This window comes from Xenopus laevis, chromosome 1L (genome assembly GCF_017654675.1).
Source record: "Xenopus laevis strain J_2021 chromosome 1L, Xenopus_laevis_v10.1, whole genome shotgun sequence".
NCBI classification, from domain to species: domain Eukaryota; kingdom Metazoa; phylum Chordata; class Amphibia; order Anura; family Pipidae; genus Xenopus; species Xenopus laevis.
Genome location: NC_054371.1, coordinates 72874656 through 72893255, shown reverse-complemented (window position 1 = coordinate 72893255; position 18600 = coordinate 72874656). Strand labels below are relative to the sequence as shown.

Genomic DNA, 18600 nt, shown 5'->3' with positions numbered 1-18600 from the left:
GGATACAGGGAGACGTACAGTGGATAGTAACCATTGAGAATATCCTATTTGCAGCACTTGTAGAAGAAGCAAGCGTAGTCAGAAGAGATTCTGGGCTGAGGCAGGCAACACAGATTCAGAAGCAAAGGTCAGAGCTGTCACAAAGAGAAGCAAGCAATCACAAAAAACTGGGTTACAGAGGGACCAGAACAACATATTCATTGAATTAAGTCACCGATGTCTTTAAAGGGCCTCAAATGAGAACTGAACAAATGCAATGAACGGATTCGACTTTGCCTGTAGCTAATTACAGACCTTACTGGTCAGGCATATAAGTAGGTAAGAACAGAACGGAAAAGAAGAAAAGAAGGCAAGTAAAGGTCCCATAACACAAAAGACAAACAATGAGGTGAGTGTGATATGCATGCGGAATACATATCAGTACCATAACATGCATATTTTTAAGAACTTATGCCCAGAAATACCTCTTTTTTATATTTCCTTCATTTTACTTTTGTCTTATGACCAAGCACTGAAAAATACAATACTTTTAAGAAGTAATTTTTAACAGTTGAAATTCGAGTTTAACCTCAGGTTCAATTACACGTTAAAAGTGATATATGTGACTGTCAAAGCAGAACAGAAAACATTCTTTAACGCCAGTGCATACATGCACACTAATGTAGATTATTATATACATTTTATTCTTGCACATCTCAAAGGTTTGCAGATTGAATAAAAAAGCAAAGCGAGTTATGTACCCAAGCAACCAGGAAAATATTAGCTGTTGCACAACTGTTACTTCACATGTTATGTAATTATATTGTTGCATAAGAACTGTAAGTAAGTGACATAAATGAAGGACTTCTGTTCTCTGTGATCAAAAACAAGAAAAACCTATATGTTGTCATTTTGAGTTGTGGAAACACATGACAAAACAGGGTTTGTTTGTCCATATATTGCAATATATTCAAGCTGACCAACTACAATCAAAGTCATCCCTGGTATGGCCAGTCCTACTCTCAACTTGCATCTGATTCATTAAGAATTCTATTATTTCAATACACATTTTTCACAGGAACTTAAGTTTACCAGCAACTTGCAATACTCCCAGATGGTTGTACTTTTTATGTGTCACCAATGGGGCCACCTGACTGTAGTTGTGAATGATGGGAGCTAACATGAATCAGATGAGAGTCTAAGGCTGGCCACACCAGGTATGACTTTGACGTAGCTGACCAGCTTTAATATATTGCAATATATGGACAAACAATAACCATTTTGTTAAAAATGAAGGGCATTTTTAGTAGCTTTATGCACAAAATACCCTTAAAGGAAAGCTATACCCCCGAACAATGTAGGTCGCTATAAAAATACTGTATATTACATAAAACCAATGATATGTAAAACCCTGCTTCATTTAAATAAACCATTTTCATAATAATATACTTTTTTAGTAGTATGTGCCATTGGGAAAACCCCCTGGGATCCTACAATTCACAGTGCACACAAACAAACCATACATGTTAGGTCGCACGAGCCACTAAACAGACAGAGTTCTGTCTTTTGCTTCCGCACTTCTTCCTGTTACAGTTAGCGCAGCAGTATTTCTGGTCAGGTGATCTCTGAGGCAGCACAGAGACCATCATTAAATGGGGGTTCAAGGCAAGAGATGTAAAAGGGCAAGATTTACTTAAATATATATACCAGTATGGTAACTGTCTCACTGCAGTGCAAGCAGCAGCCATGTTTTTGGTGGCTCCAGATTTAAAGGAGAAGGAAACCCAGTCGGCGCAAAAACCCTCCCCCCCTCCCCTGTGTTGCTTCCCCTCCCTCCTCCCCCCTGGCCTACCTGTCTCGCTGGACAAATGCCCCTAACTTGTTACCCTTCTGCGCAGGTCCAGTCTACGGAGTTCACCGACGCCATCTTCTTCCAAGTGATCTTCTTCCTGCTTTGACCGGCATTTTGGCACATGCGCAATAGGAGCATTTAGCCGGTACGGATTTACTGCGCATGCGCCAAAAGTCACAAAGTTTTCCGTGACTTTTGGCGCATGCGCAGTAGATACGTACCGGCGAAATGCTCCTACTGCGCATGCACCGGTCAAAGCAGGAAGAAAATCGCTTGGAAGAAGATGGCATCGGTGAACTCCGTAGACTGGACCTTTTTTGCGCCGACTGAGTTTCCTTCTCCTTTAAAGTCACAGGGTTATGCAGTTAGGGAAAGGGCAAATAACACTTTCCTACATAATTAAATAACATTGATACATTACACCACATTATATCACAAAGTTCCAAATTCAAGTGCACAACACAACAAGTAAATGTATATTTAAAAGTATCACAAGATACGAAACACGGCAGGCTAGACTGGTTTTAATTATGTGCAATAAAGCTCCATTTTATCTTCAGCTGAGGGGTTCCCTTGTAGTGATTGCCTCAATGTGTTCCTTTTGAGATTTTATCTCACCTCCAAGCTATGGGTCCAGGGCAAGGCACCTGGGCCACCAACAAGATTCGGTGAGTGACCTTTGCCATATGGCTCACTATTGAGTAATTTACTGCTGACTTGACTTTGGCAGCAGCCCGGGGTATATACTCCAGGGCTTACCATAACTATGGGTCAGTTATTTTTACTGCAGGCCGAGCAACATAATTTTCCTGTATAGTACTGAAACCACTCAGTGAATATGACTATCCTTGAGAAAGGCACATGCTAAAAAACATAATTCTGTGACAAACCAATCACATAAATGCATAAAGGGCACTGATGTCTGACTAGGCAACTAAACTATACACAAAACTTAGACATTATGATACATACAAACATGTCTATGCATTTACTAAGCAGGGTTGGGCCATAAAATTGGGCCATGTACAGCCTGTTCTTCAAGCACTTTATTTGTTGAGCCAATAATAATAACAATGAAAATTCTTTGGGCAATTAGAAGCAAAATGCTCATTTCCTTTGGAATCTCTATTGTTATACTTGTATTTAGAAAATTCAAACGTGAAGATATTTGAATACAGGTATTATACTGATATTAATAAATTGGTGTTTATTTTGTATTAAAGTAAATACATTACTTGTGGACTTTTCAAGGATGTAGCTATACATGGGTTTAAGTGAAAAATACAACTTTTTTTTACAACTGTCAATACAACTTTTATTTTGATGAAGGGCAAAAGAGAAGAAGTCAAAGGGAGAGATGAATATGAAACATAATTATGGAATGTGGGGGTGATACAGACTCCCCTAACCCCACTTAATTCTTATCCAAAAACACTAAGGTCAGTACTGTCATAAATGTTATTGCTTCAATACAAAAATATTCAAAGTGTCAGTTGAAGCTTTGTGTTGTGTCTATATATTTCCCCTACCCCAGTGCATCTGGAATGCAGAAATCCTGTAGACAACTACCTGTCTTGTTTAGCTATGGTGCAAGTTGGCAGTTATTCCGATATATTGATTTTACTCTTACATTGTCCTATATAAAGAAGAGCACTGTGTTTTTTCAGCCCCAGTATGTGTGTAGGCAAGTGCATTCATCTGATGATTATTATCTTTGTGCAACTGTACTGCTTTTAGTGGTGCATTTTCTTCATTTATATGTGTAAAACTGTGAGGCACAAGGACAAAATACAATCTTTAACACAAATCAACTACTGATGGCAGCATGTGTTAAAATACTCCATGGACTGAGATGTCACAAATGAAGAAAACAACTGCATCTATAAACAGACAAAAATGTAAAAAAAAGTGGATACATTATTTTTACATTAGTTCCTATTCATACTGTACATTATCCAATCATAATAATTCCTAACATTAAGGGGGTTATTTATCAAGGGTTGAGTTTTAGAGCTACAGTATGTGAGCTTTTTTAAACCTCGAATTAACTCACAACTTGAATGATTTCTAATTTAAGAAAAATCCAAATAATAAAAAAATCAAATCAGTGAATTTGAGAGAAACCCGAAAACTCGAGTTTTCCCTAGAAAAAACTCGAATTGCTCCAATTGATCAAGTTTTCGAGCAAACCCCAAAGAAAAAAACTCAAACATCATGAAGGCTATAAACATATTTAAATGGTTGAAGGGACCCCTGCCAAAAAAAATAACTTTGAAAACTCAGATTTTTCATGGAAAAAAAGCCTCCTAAATGAACATTTCATAGTAGAAACAGTAGACACAGTTAGCATGCCTGTATCTTGGCCACTTTCTATCCAACAGGTAAAGGATGTGTAGGCTGTGTACTTTAAAATTACCCAAAGTATAACACATACATCATGCAAATAATTGGCATTCTGCAACAGACAACAAAAGGCTATTTCACGTTAAATAATTGTACCATATTATAAAGTCGGCACAGAGTAACCTCAGATTGTGTTATATGTAATAAAAGTGCCATAATATTTTATATCTTGCTGTATCTATGATCTTTAGGGAAATTTACTCCTTACCGTCTGGATTTCAGTTTTAGGTATAGCAAACATTTGAGCCATCAAGTAATACAATTCACATACACTTCGAACTTAACCTGGACTATTTCATAGCTATTACTGTACAATAATTTACATTTGATGTAGAGTGTTTTACGCATGTAATTAGTACTAAAATTGCTACCAAATTGATTCCCCTACCTAACAGCAAGTATTCCCATGGTTTTAACACACTGAAGCTACTATGGAACATCGCAGCACACTCTCTCATAGTTCCATTTTACAAAACTCTAAGAAACTGCTAAAAAGCATAGGAAATTATTGCAATACTTTACATCATGCAGTCATTGCACAAGACTTTAGATTTTAGCTGAGCACAGAAAGTTAAACGTTTGCAAGTGTATTGCTTAAAATAGTAATCTAAGCAAAACTGCATTTATTTGAGCTTGAAAATCCTAAATTCTATTGAGTAAGCCAAGGCTGGGAGAAGGTTTGTCATTTAAGGGGATTTATAAATCTGTATTTGAGAAGTTCCAAGAAATAGGTCTTGTGTTGGACATATGTGTTCTGCATATTGGTTAGCTAGTGGAAGAGCTCAAAACCTGTATTTCTTCAAAGTCTAGCCACATTTTGTGATTGAACAACAGATAACAGTCTCACTGCATGTCAGTATCACAAAAAATAGCTTAAATGCTGTGCATTTCCCCTTGGTGAATGCCTTTTTGACTTTACACCAGAAATTGTAAACCAAGTTTTAAGTCAGAGACAGTTTGTCCTTGTGCCTTAGCAATGTTGGAAATATCCTCACCCCTGCCGTTGTTACACCAAATACTCCCAGCAATCATCCAACAGTCTATAGTTGGGTATCCTCAAGTTTTAAAAATATTTGCCCCATAGACTGAAGTCCCATTTTTCCTGTACTACCTGGGGCCTTCATATCCCACACATGAGATACAATGTCTGCCTACTGGACACTCCATACTGAGTAGGGATGCACCGAATCCACTATTTTGGATTCAGCCGAACACCTGAATCCTTTACGAAAGATTCGGCTGAATACCGAACTGAATCCTAATTTGCATATTCAAATTAGGGATGGGAAGTGGAAAACATTCTTTACTTCCTTGTTTTGTGACAAACATTCACGCAATTTCCCTCCCTGCCCCCAATTTACATATGCAAATTAGGATTCCGATTCGGTTCGGACTGGCAGAAGGATTCGGCCAAATCTGAATTCTGTTGAAAAAAGCAGAATCCCGAACCGAATCCTGGATTCGGTGCATCAGTAATACTGAGTCAACAGCGTGTCAGCCTATGCGTGTTCAATTTCCATAGTTTAGCCACAAGGTGGCAGTATGTTAAAATGATATATGTATTTTTAAGCCATGTGGTCAAGGGGCTTTTTTCCAGATCCTGACAATTGGGAAGAGTGGAACACCAGATACGCGCAGGATCTAGTGAGTAGTGACCTACCTCCTGTTATAGGTCTCTCTCTCTATGAGAAACAGTTAGCTCAGGGCTATTTAGCTGAGCAGTTTTGGGCTCCACCAAGGAGTGTTCCTAGTGGCATTGTTTCCCAGAGAGGGAACAAGCATATAGGCCTTAGGGGCTATAGTTTAACCTGGGTTCCACTCCAAGAGGAGTTCCAGGAGAAGAAGAGAGAACTCTAAGTACTTTGACTTGTTCCTCTCCAAGTTATACAGATGAATGATCTGCTCACAGTGCTGTTCAGGAGTATATACAGACTGTCCAATATTTGCAACCTATGCTATCTTAGTGATCTCCTTGTGGATTGTTCTCAATAAATGAGTTCTGGTTAAGTTACAAGAACCACTGGCGCCCATTTATGTATACTACCCGATAATTGCAGTACATCACAGACCTGGTCCCCACTACTTGCGAAGGCTCAAGTCTGGGAACAGAGATATTCCAGGGCCATATTTAATAAGCTATAGATTTTGAGAGCCCTGGGTAGTTCCATTTTACCGTAGCCTTACACCATCAGAGTAGTCTCTGTATAAATTATATTATTTGCTGTTTGTGCAGCTTTTCAGATGGTGTTGCATCATTCAGAGACATTGAAGTACCCTAGTTAGTACATATTTCATTGATATAGAAAATTATTTTCTCTTCTGTGTACATTGGCTAGAGACTCTACAATTTAATTGTAGGAAGGTCAGAATGTCACAGGAAAAGCTTATTTGGAGCATTCTGAATCTTGGTATTGTGTTTGTTTTTAGGTTTTGCAAAGGAAGAGAACTAACACTGCAATGGACTAGGGCAGGGGTGCCCAAACTTTTTGCAACGAGGGCCAGATTTGGTGAGGTGAAAATGTGTGGGGGCCGACCATTCAGCCCGACATTCTTTGAACCATTAACATTAAATTACAGGAATAGAGTAATTAATCGTAGCAGTAATATTTGGGCACATTAGTGAAATGATCTGCCACTTGGTCTATACTGCTGCCTGTGTGCTGAAGGTGTTAGCAATAGACACGTACTGGAACGTAGTGATGCCATACTTCTTTAGTTTACTGTACTGGAACGTCAGTACGTCTATTGACACCTTCAGCCCTAAAGAAGTATGTGAGAGCAGCGCGTCACTACGTGCCAGTACGTGTCTATTGCTAACACCTTCAGCACACAGGCAGCAGTATAGACCAAGTGGCAGATCATTTCATTAATGTGCCTTAATATTACTGCTATGGGATTCCTGATCGCACTGTGCTGGGGGGCCTCATTATTATTCATTTCATGATGGAGGCTGAGGGCCGGTGTAAATTTGAAAGAGGGCCGCAATTGGCCCCTGGGCCGCACTTTGGACATGCCTGGACTAGGGGTACTTGGAATGATCATCAGGGAAATGGCCTCTGGAGTCTCCCATTTTATGAAGGCAACAACAGAGAGAAGACCATCAGTTTTGCTATCAATGATGAGCCCAGCTACTCTATTTCCCAAACTAAAATAGAATTTAAGATTTTGGAAGCTGAATGTAGAGTCATGCATCAGGTCAGGTACCCGCAGAATACCCGCAAGGTGGTCTGGTTTTGGGCAGAAATTTCTTAGTGCCTGATTGTGCAGGTAGTCCGCGGGTAACCCACCTGGGTACCCGGTTATGTTACAGGACTGGTCCCTCCTACCCTCTCCTGAGTTTGTGGTAAGATTTATTTCCTTACCTAGTGGAATAGGGTCCCAGTTGAAAGTGACATCTCTTCCAGTTTTCGTGGGTGCCGGGTTGGGGGGTAAGCAAGCTGTTTGCCAGCTGGGTCGAATAGTGGGTCTGGGTGGCAAAGCATAGTGGGTGGTGGGTGCAGTTGGCTAGCAGGTCTGGGTTGGGCACAGGTCTATACGAGTGGACCCGTGCAGGACTCTAGCTGAATGTACTATTATCAAAGGTTGTGCAGCAAGTGGTTGTACCAAGAAAACCACCCAGAATATCCAAAACTACTTAAAGGTTACACTGCTGTTAATCTCATTCAGTGAGTTGTCTACATGACTATCTGCCTTTTCAGTCTGTAGTCATAAAAGCAGAGCAATCTATGTCTTATGGATGGAGTGAACGGTTTGAAAAAAAATTCGATTTTTTTTTATTTTTGGAAGTGAATTTAAAGGGGCTAGTTCTTCATAGGCAGGGAACAGGGAGGTTGTTTGTTAGGATCCTTGACTGTGTTGGAATCAATGTTGCATTAGGATCAAGGGAGTGGAGCTGGAATGGAAAAGTACCACTCTCCTTCCAGCTGAGAGCACAATTACTGAATAGAAATACAGCCCTGGATTAATATCATTAACCAGTCAGATGTAAAAATACATATTGGCAAGTACAATGCCATCGAATTGTACCTTATATTAAGTCACAGGTAGTTAGGGGGACTGGGCCGGCAGGACACACTATTTTGGATTATTCGTCCTCTCTGTCCTGCTCTACTCTGTCCAATCACCTATTCTCCATCTGCTCTGTTCCAGATCCAATTGTCTTCACCCGATGCATCCATATTCTGCCTGACATTGATTTGTCACCCACGTCACTCTGTTCTTAATCTTGTTCCTTCACCATCTCCTGTGAGCACAATCAGTCCACACCTGAAAGACATCCTCCATAGAATCCTTACACAAGCATGATATCCATTTCAACAAATGTCATTAAAAAACAGCAACCCATTAGTATATTTATTAACTGCATGACATTCACTCTGTGTTCAGTCTTTATTCAGTGGAAAAATTTACACCACAAATAAATTACAAAGAGAGGAGGCAATGTAGATAATGATATAAACACGTGTCTGCTCTAAATCTAGAACGCTAGTTGCCAGCCTGAACCTGGAGAAATTTCCCTTAGCGAAAATTCATTCTTGTGCTCTTAATAAATTACCAAAAACTCACTTGATGAAAATATGTGATTTTATGGACTTGCAATGAGAATTTCCATCAGTGCAACGTTAATTCACCCAAAACATGTCTCCTTTTAGTAACTTGCAATGTTGTGTTGTCATTTTCATTGAAAATACTGCAAATTTTCACTTTCACATTTCCTGGACACTGACAAGGATTTATAATCACTATCAAGGCACTTGCAGCTTTCAAAGGTATTTTGTCAATCAAACTGAATTACATGTCTTGCATGCAGTATTTTAGAGATTATATTAAAACGAAGACCAATTGGGAATTAATACCAAATGATTGTCCTGCTTAAGATATACTAAAATGATATATTAATTTCCAGTAAAACTTCAATACAATCATGTACCAAAGTATAGAAATATTCGACTTTCTATCGGCCATCTTGCCTGCCTGTCATCACTTCCTTTAGTCTGCATTGTGTTCTCTTAAGACGGAGCATGCGCAGACTCATGTAGATGCACAGGGCCAGGGATGGAAACACAAAACCAGAAGTAGGCTGACATCCACCCAGCTCCAAGGGCAGAGACACACCGTTAGATTCGGGGGGGGGGGGAGTTGAGTCACCCGGCGACAAATCTCCTCGAACCACTCCACTTCGGGTGACTTCTGACCATGTATCTCTGCCCTAAAGATACATATTGGGAAGGCAACGGGTTCTGACAAGGTGCACTAATTTGAGCAGTGCAGTGACTTATTGAGATCTCTGCGACTCAGCTTCAGTAAAAACTGCCTATCCTTTTCCTTTAAATATTTGACAAATACAAAAGTGGAAATAATGAAAAGTACTGGTTTTAACCTGTCTCTCTAAATTAATCATTTGCAACATTTACAGGTCCAAGTTCTTTCCAATAACAGCACACGATCAGCACAGAAAACAGGATCTTGACAGATATCACATCACTGCTTGGATTACAAAACAGATTATTCATACTTGAAATACTGGAAACTTGCAAAATAATAATCTTCCTCCTTTTAGCAAGGAAGTAAGTATACTGAAAAATGGTGGCAACATTAATCGTCTTTATATACCTAATTAAAGGAAATGTAAACCCTCAGTTTATGGAAAATTTCTCAGAGCACTATTCTAAGCACTTTTAGAATTTTTTTTTCTAGTTTTCAAGATATTTTCCGTTTTTACACTGCTAATATAATGACTTTAAAACAACAGTGCCACCTATCTTTCATCAGTTTAGAATGCATAGAACTAAACAGGAAAATGTCAGCTGACTCTCATTTGCTCACTTACTTCATTTCCTAAGTAGAGCAACATCACAAGACATTTTATTCTAACAAACTTGATTTTCAGCTGACTAAAGTGACTCAGCTGCTATACACAGCAGGTGGCACTGTTTCACACAACGCAAAAACTCCTAATATAAAAACTCAAAAACAAAAAGTAATTTATATAAATTGAAAGAGTGTGTAGAGCAGGGGTCACCAACCTTTTTTACCCATGAGCCACATTCAAATGCAAAAAGAGTTTGGGAGCAACAGAGTCTCCACCTTTTTTACCTGTAAGCCACATTCAAATGCAAAAAGAGTTGGGAAGCAAAACAAGCATGAAAAAGTTCCTGTAGATGACAAATAAGGGCTGTGATTGGCTATTTGGTAGCCCCTATGTGGACTGGCAGCCTGCATTAGGCTCTGTTTGGCAGTACACCTGTTTTTCATGAAACCAAAGCAACATCCAAGGGGTTGGTGAGCAACATATTGCTCGCAAGCTACTGGTTGGGGATCACAGGTGTAGAGGAACACTCTAAGATTGTAAAGGGAGCCCTTACTTTTGTGTCTGAGAAAGGCCAGAACTAGGGGTAGGCAGAAGAGGCATGTAGCTACGGTTCAGCACAGGGTGAGCATAAGGTTCATTTATCTTCTGCCTACCTCTAGTTTAGCTAAACATATGCTACCAGAGATGCACAATGAATGTGCAATGGCCATCCCTTTGTGACCACACTCTTTGTGGTGTCCCCCTTGCGTTTGGTGACTCTTATGCTGGGCCTGGCACTGTATGTGAGTGTGGTAAGACTTAAGCTGTGCCTTTTGCATCAAAGCAAACACATACCACCTCATCTCCATTGTGCTTACCATTTTTATAAAATATTGAAGGGAATTTTAGGAAAGTGAAATGAAATGTAGAATCACACCCACGATGATTACCAGGTAACCACTGCACTGATTGAAGCTGGGTGCATATGCAGCATAGAAATCTTAAGAGATGTTCTGTACTATGAGAATGGTCTAACCCTGGGGATCCATGGGATACCCAGCAGTAGCTAAACTACAGAGTAAACAGACCCCACGGTTGCAGGGGGCCTGGATCACAAGGTCTGCTTCCTCTATAGCAGCTCTCTTGTCTGGAAACTTACCTGCCTCTGCAGAAAGTAGATGTACACCCACAATCAGTGATCTTGTGTCAACACGTCCGATCCAGCACACTTATGTCTCTGCGCATGGGGCTAGGTAAGTGGTTGCACGCACCAGGTCCCTCTGAAGTTCTTTTCACAGGGGGGCCTGGTGCCAGCTTGGTATACCACTGATACCCAGGGTAGGATGTTAGTAATTAGAATTACTAGGACGTGCCTTGGCACCTTCATTCATTCTATCTTTCATTCTCCTTTAACTAGTGGACCCTTTTAAATAAGGAATGAGGACTGAATTCATGATAGTTCTTGGTGTCCATATCATGCTTTCAGCATTTTATGACAACCCTACACAATTAATTAGTGGTGTAATTTTGGAGGGTTGGGCCTCACTCCTGAAAATGTTTTTTCCAGGCCCCACATCCCTCATTAAATATTGAGTGACACAAAATTTCTCATATATCCAGGTCACCTGTTCCCCAGGTCCCCTTGGAGCTATGGGTTCTGCCCTCTCTATTTTTAGACCACTGCAGATTATTCACAGGGTCAACAAATATATCAGTGGTAAAAGAAAAGGAGTAAACAAAACAGAAAACATAGCTCGCCAAAAGTGTCCAACTGGGGAGGGTCTGGGCTCACCAAGGTTGCCACATCAGGGGTCAAAAGCCACCCCAAGTGCACAGTGACAGGTGGATACAATTGAAATGAATAACAAGAGGCAGGGGCAGAATCAGGTCAGGACTAAGAATTTTAGGACACAGAGGCCCAAACAGCCCTCACGGAGGCCCAAAGAGCCTCCCACCAGCCCACTAAATATTGACTGGCTATGGCATCTTACAGCAGCCCCTCTGGCATTTGCCAGAGTCCAGTCCAGGCCTGGGCAAGTATCAATTGTTTCTCATCTGGCAGAGGATCTGCCATATCTGTCATTAGTGGGAAAAAATGCCTTGTCTAAAGAGGAAAGATTTACAATAAACATTTATTTATCTACAACTTGTAGACAAATAAATGTTTATTGTAAATCTTTCCTCTTTAGATCATTTCTTAAAAAGGAAGGAATAAATGAACATTTCTAATTATAACAACCAAGACAGCCTTTGCTAGGGAGACTGGGATTTAGATGCATATTTGTACTTTATTCAATGTGTATTCTTAATTAGATTGATTAAATGGTTCCTCCTGTTACCACACAACCTTTCAGCCAGATCAGAAGCAGGATGTATTGTTATTAAAACTAACATTTTATATGAAGTCTTCCCTTTTCATCTTGTTCCGGCTCTGGCAGTTTGGTTAGCAGCCCTGCATACTAAGTTTAGGGTTTTGGCATCTCATTGCAAGAATGGAACAAATGTTTTTCAGTTCTTGAAGTTTCATTGACTTCTTGACATTGTGTAGTTAAAAAAAACAGACGCATTAATTGGTGCACATGAGCCATTCTGCTCGTCAGGAGTTGCTGAACACTGAATTGTATTTATTAAAATGAACTTTTAGCAAGCAGTAGATATTGGTTAGTGGCATAAATATAGAGGAAGCAGATTGAAACCCATTCCCTGGGGTCTATTTCTTTTATTACTTCCCCCCTCTCCAGCCGTTCTCCTACCTGAGAGCTGGTGGTGAGCAGAGGATGTGAGTAGCAGGTGGGTGGGCCAATGGTTGCTGTATGTGCAAGGCCCCTCCGAAAGATTTTTTGGGGGGTGGGAGCTGGTACCATTTAGTAATGCCACTTATAACAAAGTATTTTATATTTTTTTAGCCTTTATCATTTCATTATCTGCTCCATATTACAGGAAGGCCATCTCTCATAGACTCCATTTTAATCAAATAATTCACATTTTTAAAAATGATTTCCTTTTTCTCTGTAAAAATAAAACGGTGCCTTTTACTCGATAAGCTGCAAAACAAAACTATTAGGGTTATTGAATATGTAAGTGATATTTTGTTGATCCAAATTATAGAAAGATCTATTTGGAAAATTCCAGGTCACAAGCAATCTGGATAACAGGCCATATAACTGTAGTAGAAGATATAAAGCGAGTAAAGAAATCCAAAAAAAAACAGGAAAACTAGGACAAAGATGGTTAAGAAAGAGAAGAATTTTGGCAAAGGAGAGAGGAAGAATGAGACAAGAGAATAAGATGAAAACTGCTAGAGAAGAGACACGAGGAAATAAAAGATAAAGTAATTTGATTATTTTTTATATCACGTTTTTTATACTATTTACTATTATATTATTTTCTAATGTGTTTTATGATTTTCCTGGCTAGAATTTCTGGGATAAACAGAGATCAAACTGCACAGGGAGAACACAGATATCAGGGGTGGGCTTTGTTTTGTCAAGGCTGGCTAAATCAATCAGTCTGGATTCTAATTCACTAATCTTTAAAATTGCTGCTTTTACTCTGATGCTGACGCCACACTGATCAATTCCTTTCATAAGTCAAATGCAAGTCAAAGTCACAGCTGGTGAGCAGAACTATCAAGTTTCCATCAAAGATGAAGAATTTCATTCATCCAGGTCATGATATACAGTATGTAGTCGAATTAAATCCAAAGCAAGGGGACTTTTCGGAGTTAACTCTACTAGATACTGTATATCAAAGATAAGGTTTTATTCTCCAGCTAAAATCACTCGGCCTATTAATAACAAGTATTTTATCCATGAAAGGTATTTAGGAGGTATTAAGTACACAGTAAAACTTATGAGTGGATGGGGGTGAACCCTGTATATCATTATATTCTAATGCAGATCTCATAAATAGGTAACAATTATTTAATCTTCTCCTTTATCTTCCTTCCTTCCCACGTTTTTCCCAAGAGACTAGCCAATGTTTTAATTTACAAATAAATGTTATTATTTACAAAGAAGGAATGTAATTGAGGAAATACTAAAAGCCGTTCATTCAAGTGGTGTGGTTACTCCCTCTTGTGCTTCTGCAATAATGTTCATCTGTTTCCATGTATTCTGCACCCATGTTTGCAATGGCAGTCCATGTTCAGCTCCAGCCTTGGCACGAACTGCAATGTTTGGATTTTGTCTACGAGGTTTTCTTCTATACTCCAAAAAAAGATACAGGCAGATTAATTGGTTCCTGATTAAATTGGCCATAGTGTATATGTGATAGGGACCTTAGACTAAGTTCCTCTGGGCCAGGGACTGACTGACAATCGCTGTATAAAAATGTGTTGATCCTATATAAATAACATAATAAAAATTAACATTTCTGGAATATTTTATTATGCAGTGGTTATACTAGATACAATCTACAGTTTTGCCATTTCTCCATGGGACCAAACTGCAAATTATATCCTTATACTACACAACAGCTATGAATATTCTATAAATGATATCTTTATAAAAGGTGCTTAGTGATGTCATCGGTTCAAATCGTAGCTTAGTGATCTCATTTCTGTCATATGACTCACAAACTTGTTTAATATAATAAAGTACCCCCTGTTTCAAAATATGAGGATATTAGAAGTCACCTCGGAGTTCCATGACCTGTATAAAAACACTTGGACTTCGGCCTCAGAACTCCTCGGTAACTTATAATATCCTTATATTTCACAAGAGGAGGAACCTTATTCACTATATCAACTAGGGATGCAACAAATCAAGAATTCGTTCTGGGATACAACCAGAATTCGGCCTTTTTCAGCAGGATTCGGTCGAATTCTTCTGCCCGGCCGAACCAAATCCTAATTTGCGGGGAGGGAAATCACATGACTTTTTGTCACAAAACAAAGTAAAAATGTTTTCCCCTTCCCACCCCTAATTTGCACATGCAAATTAGGATTCGGATTCAGCTGAATCTTTCGCGAGGGATTTTCATTCTAGCCGGCAGAGGGCAGGGGGAAGGCAGTTCGGGGAGATCGTCGCCACGAAGAAGAGGAGATTTGTCGCTGGGGCAACTAATCTCCCCGAATCTGCTCATGTGGCCAGACCCTTAACTGTAGAGTATAATGAATAATGAACCCCCTGCTAAATTTTATAAAGATATTAAAAAAGTCACCTGAGAGTTACATGACCTGTTTATAATATACGGTCACCTGTATTTATTATATGGTCACATAAGTTCTTATAATATCTTTATAAATTACAGTAGTGGGTACATTATCTACTATATATATATATATATATATGTGCATTTCTAATATCCTTTCTACAATAACAAGGTTTTCGCCAAAGCCTCTTCTGTTTGGAATTTCCTTTGCAAATGCACTTTCTCATTGACAGGATGCAATTAGATACATTCTCTTAAAAAGCATTAAACATGTTACAATGCAATTTGGAGCTGGATTCGACTCTCTGGCTATAGTGCATAATGATAAAATGTTCCTTGCCTCTCTTCACTGAAAAGGCGGATGTAATAAATAATGCAGCATGTTTGTGTTTTTGTTTTGTCCTGCATAGAAGAGATGTACATGTCCTGAGCTGTGATAAAGATACAAAATGGCGTCTAATAGCTGTGTCATTACCACAAGGTGAGGCAAGCATAGGCAATAGCCTTCCTTATTATTGCTGGAGCATTTATTTTATTGCAATAACAATGACTTGGCTGCATTGGTCTCGGATTTGCTTTCATTTCTCTTTTTCAGATTCCAAGCACTCCAATCCTCAAATCAAAATGGAATCCATAATGGAGGTCTTGCATTGCCTTTGTATCTAAACATAGTCTCTCCTTCCACTTTGTGACCCCATAGGAGTGCCAGGAATGCATCAGACTTGACAGAATGAGAGCTATGGCTGCCAATGACCTAGGATTACAAGAGGGAGGAACACAACAAATGTTAAAGGAACAGTAGAATTGAAGAATAACACTGTATACTAGAGTTTATGCTGTGCATCCTGTGCCTTTTCTCCTTTATCAGCTTTGAATGGCTGGCCCATGGCTACACATGCAGGTTGTTTATATCAACTATAGTAGTCTTCTTATTACTACACCAATAAGGGCATATCGCAAAACTCTTACACCTATCATGCTGGACACAGCTAAGTTGCTAATACCTCTATATTGGAAACAGCAAGAACCACTCACAATCAGAGAATGGTTGCATAGGATGGAGGAAATTGAAAGATTTGAGAGATATAAGACAATATCAACACAGGAAACACAGAAACACACTCAAAAATGGTTCTATTGGCATCAATTTAAGGAGTCAGATAAATACAAAACTGTGATATAGCTTTAAATAAGTTTATTTAAGATTAAACAGATCATTCAAAAACTGTTCATGCATGGTCATAATTCAACAAGTGGTGTTCAGCCCTTGCTTAGATTAACGACTTCTGGACTTTTTCACTTTGCCACACATAATGAGATGGTTGTTGGGAGCTGGTCCTCCATCTGGATATGATCATTGATTGCCTTGGGTAGGCATTACAACGGTATTGTCTAGATTAGTATATTTAAAGGGACCTAGGGACGGTCTCGTTGCTATTAATTTAAATGTTCTATTAGATCACCCACATTACGCTTTGATCTACAATTACCTAATGCAGCTGGAGGTTTTCTCCCTGGACCCACCTTCCTTCCATATCCCACCTGCTTTTCTTCTTTCTATCCTCTTTCGGTTTTCGTGTTTTCACACATTCAGAGGTGGACAAGATCACCACGCACGGATATGTTACTCATGTACGGTTAGTATCCTTTATATCCAGATTTTTTGTTTAATTTTTGTTACCCTTTCTGAATGTGAATACTTCGCTTTTTCTGTACCACTGAAAATTTCTAATAAAAACTTAAATTTAAAAGTCAAAAAAAAAACTACAGTAGTCTTTCTGAAGCAAACACACCAGTTTTACCACTGCAGCAGGGCAATACATTATATTTTCATTACTTTAAAAGACTTTCATTTTTTGGTTTTATTATTCCTTTCAGTGTATGATGGTATAAGTCAACTGACTAATTTCTCCATTTCAGTGTGAATTTTGGAGTAAAAATGCATATTTTCGAAGTTAACATACATACAGGAAAAGCCGATTGTCTGTTTCTCCACCTATGTTTAGGCAGACTTCGCATGGCAGGTTTTATTTTTCCTTCTAGTTCTTCCAAAGCAAATCCAAAATAATCAATAGAAATAAAGAATAGGCATAACGTCCTCCTCAAAAGAAAGATGCCCCTGATTTCATCTCTGCACAAGGCTCAAGTCCCATTTTGGCTTCTCCTCCCTCATCTACAATTTTTGCAATATGGCTCTTCCATGGCATCATACAGCTGAAGGAAATATGGTAAAATCTCCTTAATCACCGTCATTTAAAAAAAAAATGCATCAAAGAACGCATTTGTTGGTAGCATAAGTTGCAAGGTAAAACTTAGGTAAATACATCCCAGCTTTCCACATGATGCAGGAAAGATTTTTTTTGTCCCATTCTTCCAGTTAAATTTTCTCCATGTTGTTCACGTTAGTGGGACGTTGCTTGTGCATGTCAGTTTTTTGGGCATCTCATTGCTGGACATGAGTTTTCTGTTCTTGAGCCACTCCAGTGTTTGGGAAAACTGATAATATTGAGCTGCAGAAGTTTCAACATAAGATTCAATCTTATTCTGGTATGTGAGATGGTGCAGTGCAGTGATTGGTCCCTGCTTTCCTTCAAGATTTTGGTTTACTGTATGTGTTACTTAAGGAACAATGGGGGACAGCTTTGTTATCTGGTAGTTCGACAGTTGATATGAATTACTTCCACTTTGTGACAAAGAGAAGTGTCTCAAGTGTGACCCATCTGGATGATTAATGAATGGATAGGCATCCACCAACATTTTCACAGGTGACGGCCATGCAGGTGTGCCATTAGAACACATACAGCTCACACAAGCCAGGCATAGGATTTCAAGACACAAAATGATCTTTGCCATATGCATGAAGGAACAAAATTACTCTTCCGCCAACCTCTCAAATAAAGACTTGCCTTGTGCTTGGTTAGAGAGATAGACACCTCTCCCATATCAATATGGAATACCATGCACACAAAGGCAGGTGAAGCGGGGAGAACCCCTGCACCTTTATTATGTCTCCCCGCTTCACCTGCCTTTGTGTGTATGGAATTCTGTATTGCTAGCTTTGCCATATGGCCCCCACTGTACTAGGCAAATCAAGATGATCCAATTGTTTGTCTCCTAGGCCAATGATAGAATCACAATGGAGGACTAGAGAAACTTATCAGCAAAGGCCTGTATCAATGGTGTGTATAAAAGTCTGCTCCATAAATCACTTTCAATGCAAAAAGACCTAATAGTATGTGGTCTCACTGCATAAACCCTCAGCCTTAGGGTTACCAATACTAAGAAAACTGCTGAACCATGGAGTGAAAACAGTAGTAATGATTGTAAAATTAAAAATGATTTATTAGGAAATGCATAGCCTAACGCACTTTGTTCATGGTGGTGCATTTACTCATAGGCTGTGAGTAAGTGCCTCACCATG

General features: G+C 39.2%; 1 long non-coding RNA gene across 1 annotated transcript; it reads left to right on the top strand.

Moving 5' to 3' along the window:
• The first annotated feature begins 12194 nt into the window (after window positions 1-12194).
• Window positions 12195-16936, top strand: LOC121403019. The gene is made up of 3 exons (XR_005966954.1): window positions 12195-13356; window positions 15590-15660; window positions 15775-16936. It is a non-coding gene; the product is annotated as an uncharacterized LOC121403019 (long non-coding RNA).
• Window positions 16937-18600: the final 1664 nt, after the last annotated feature.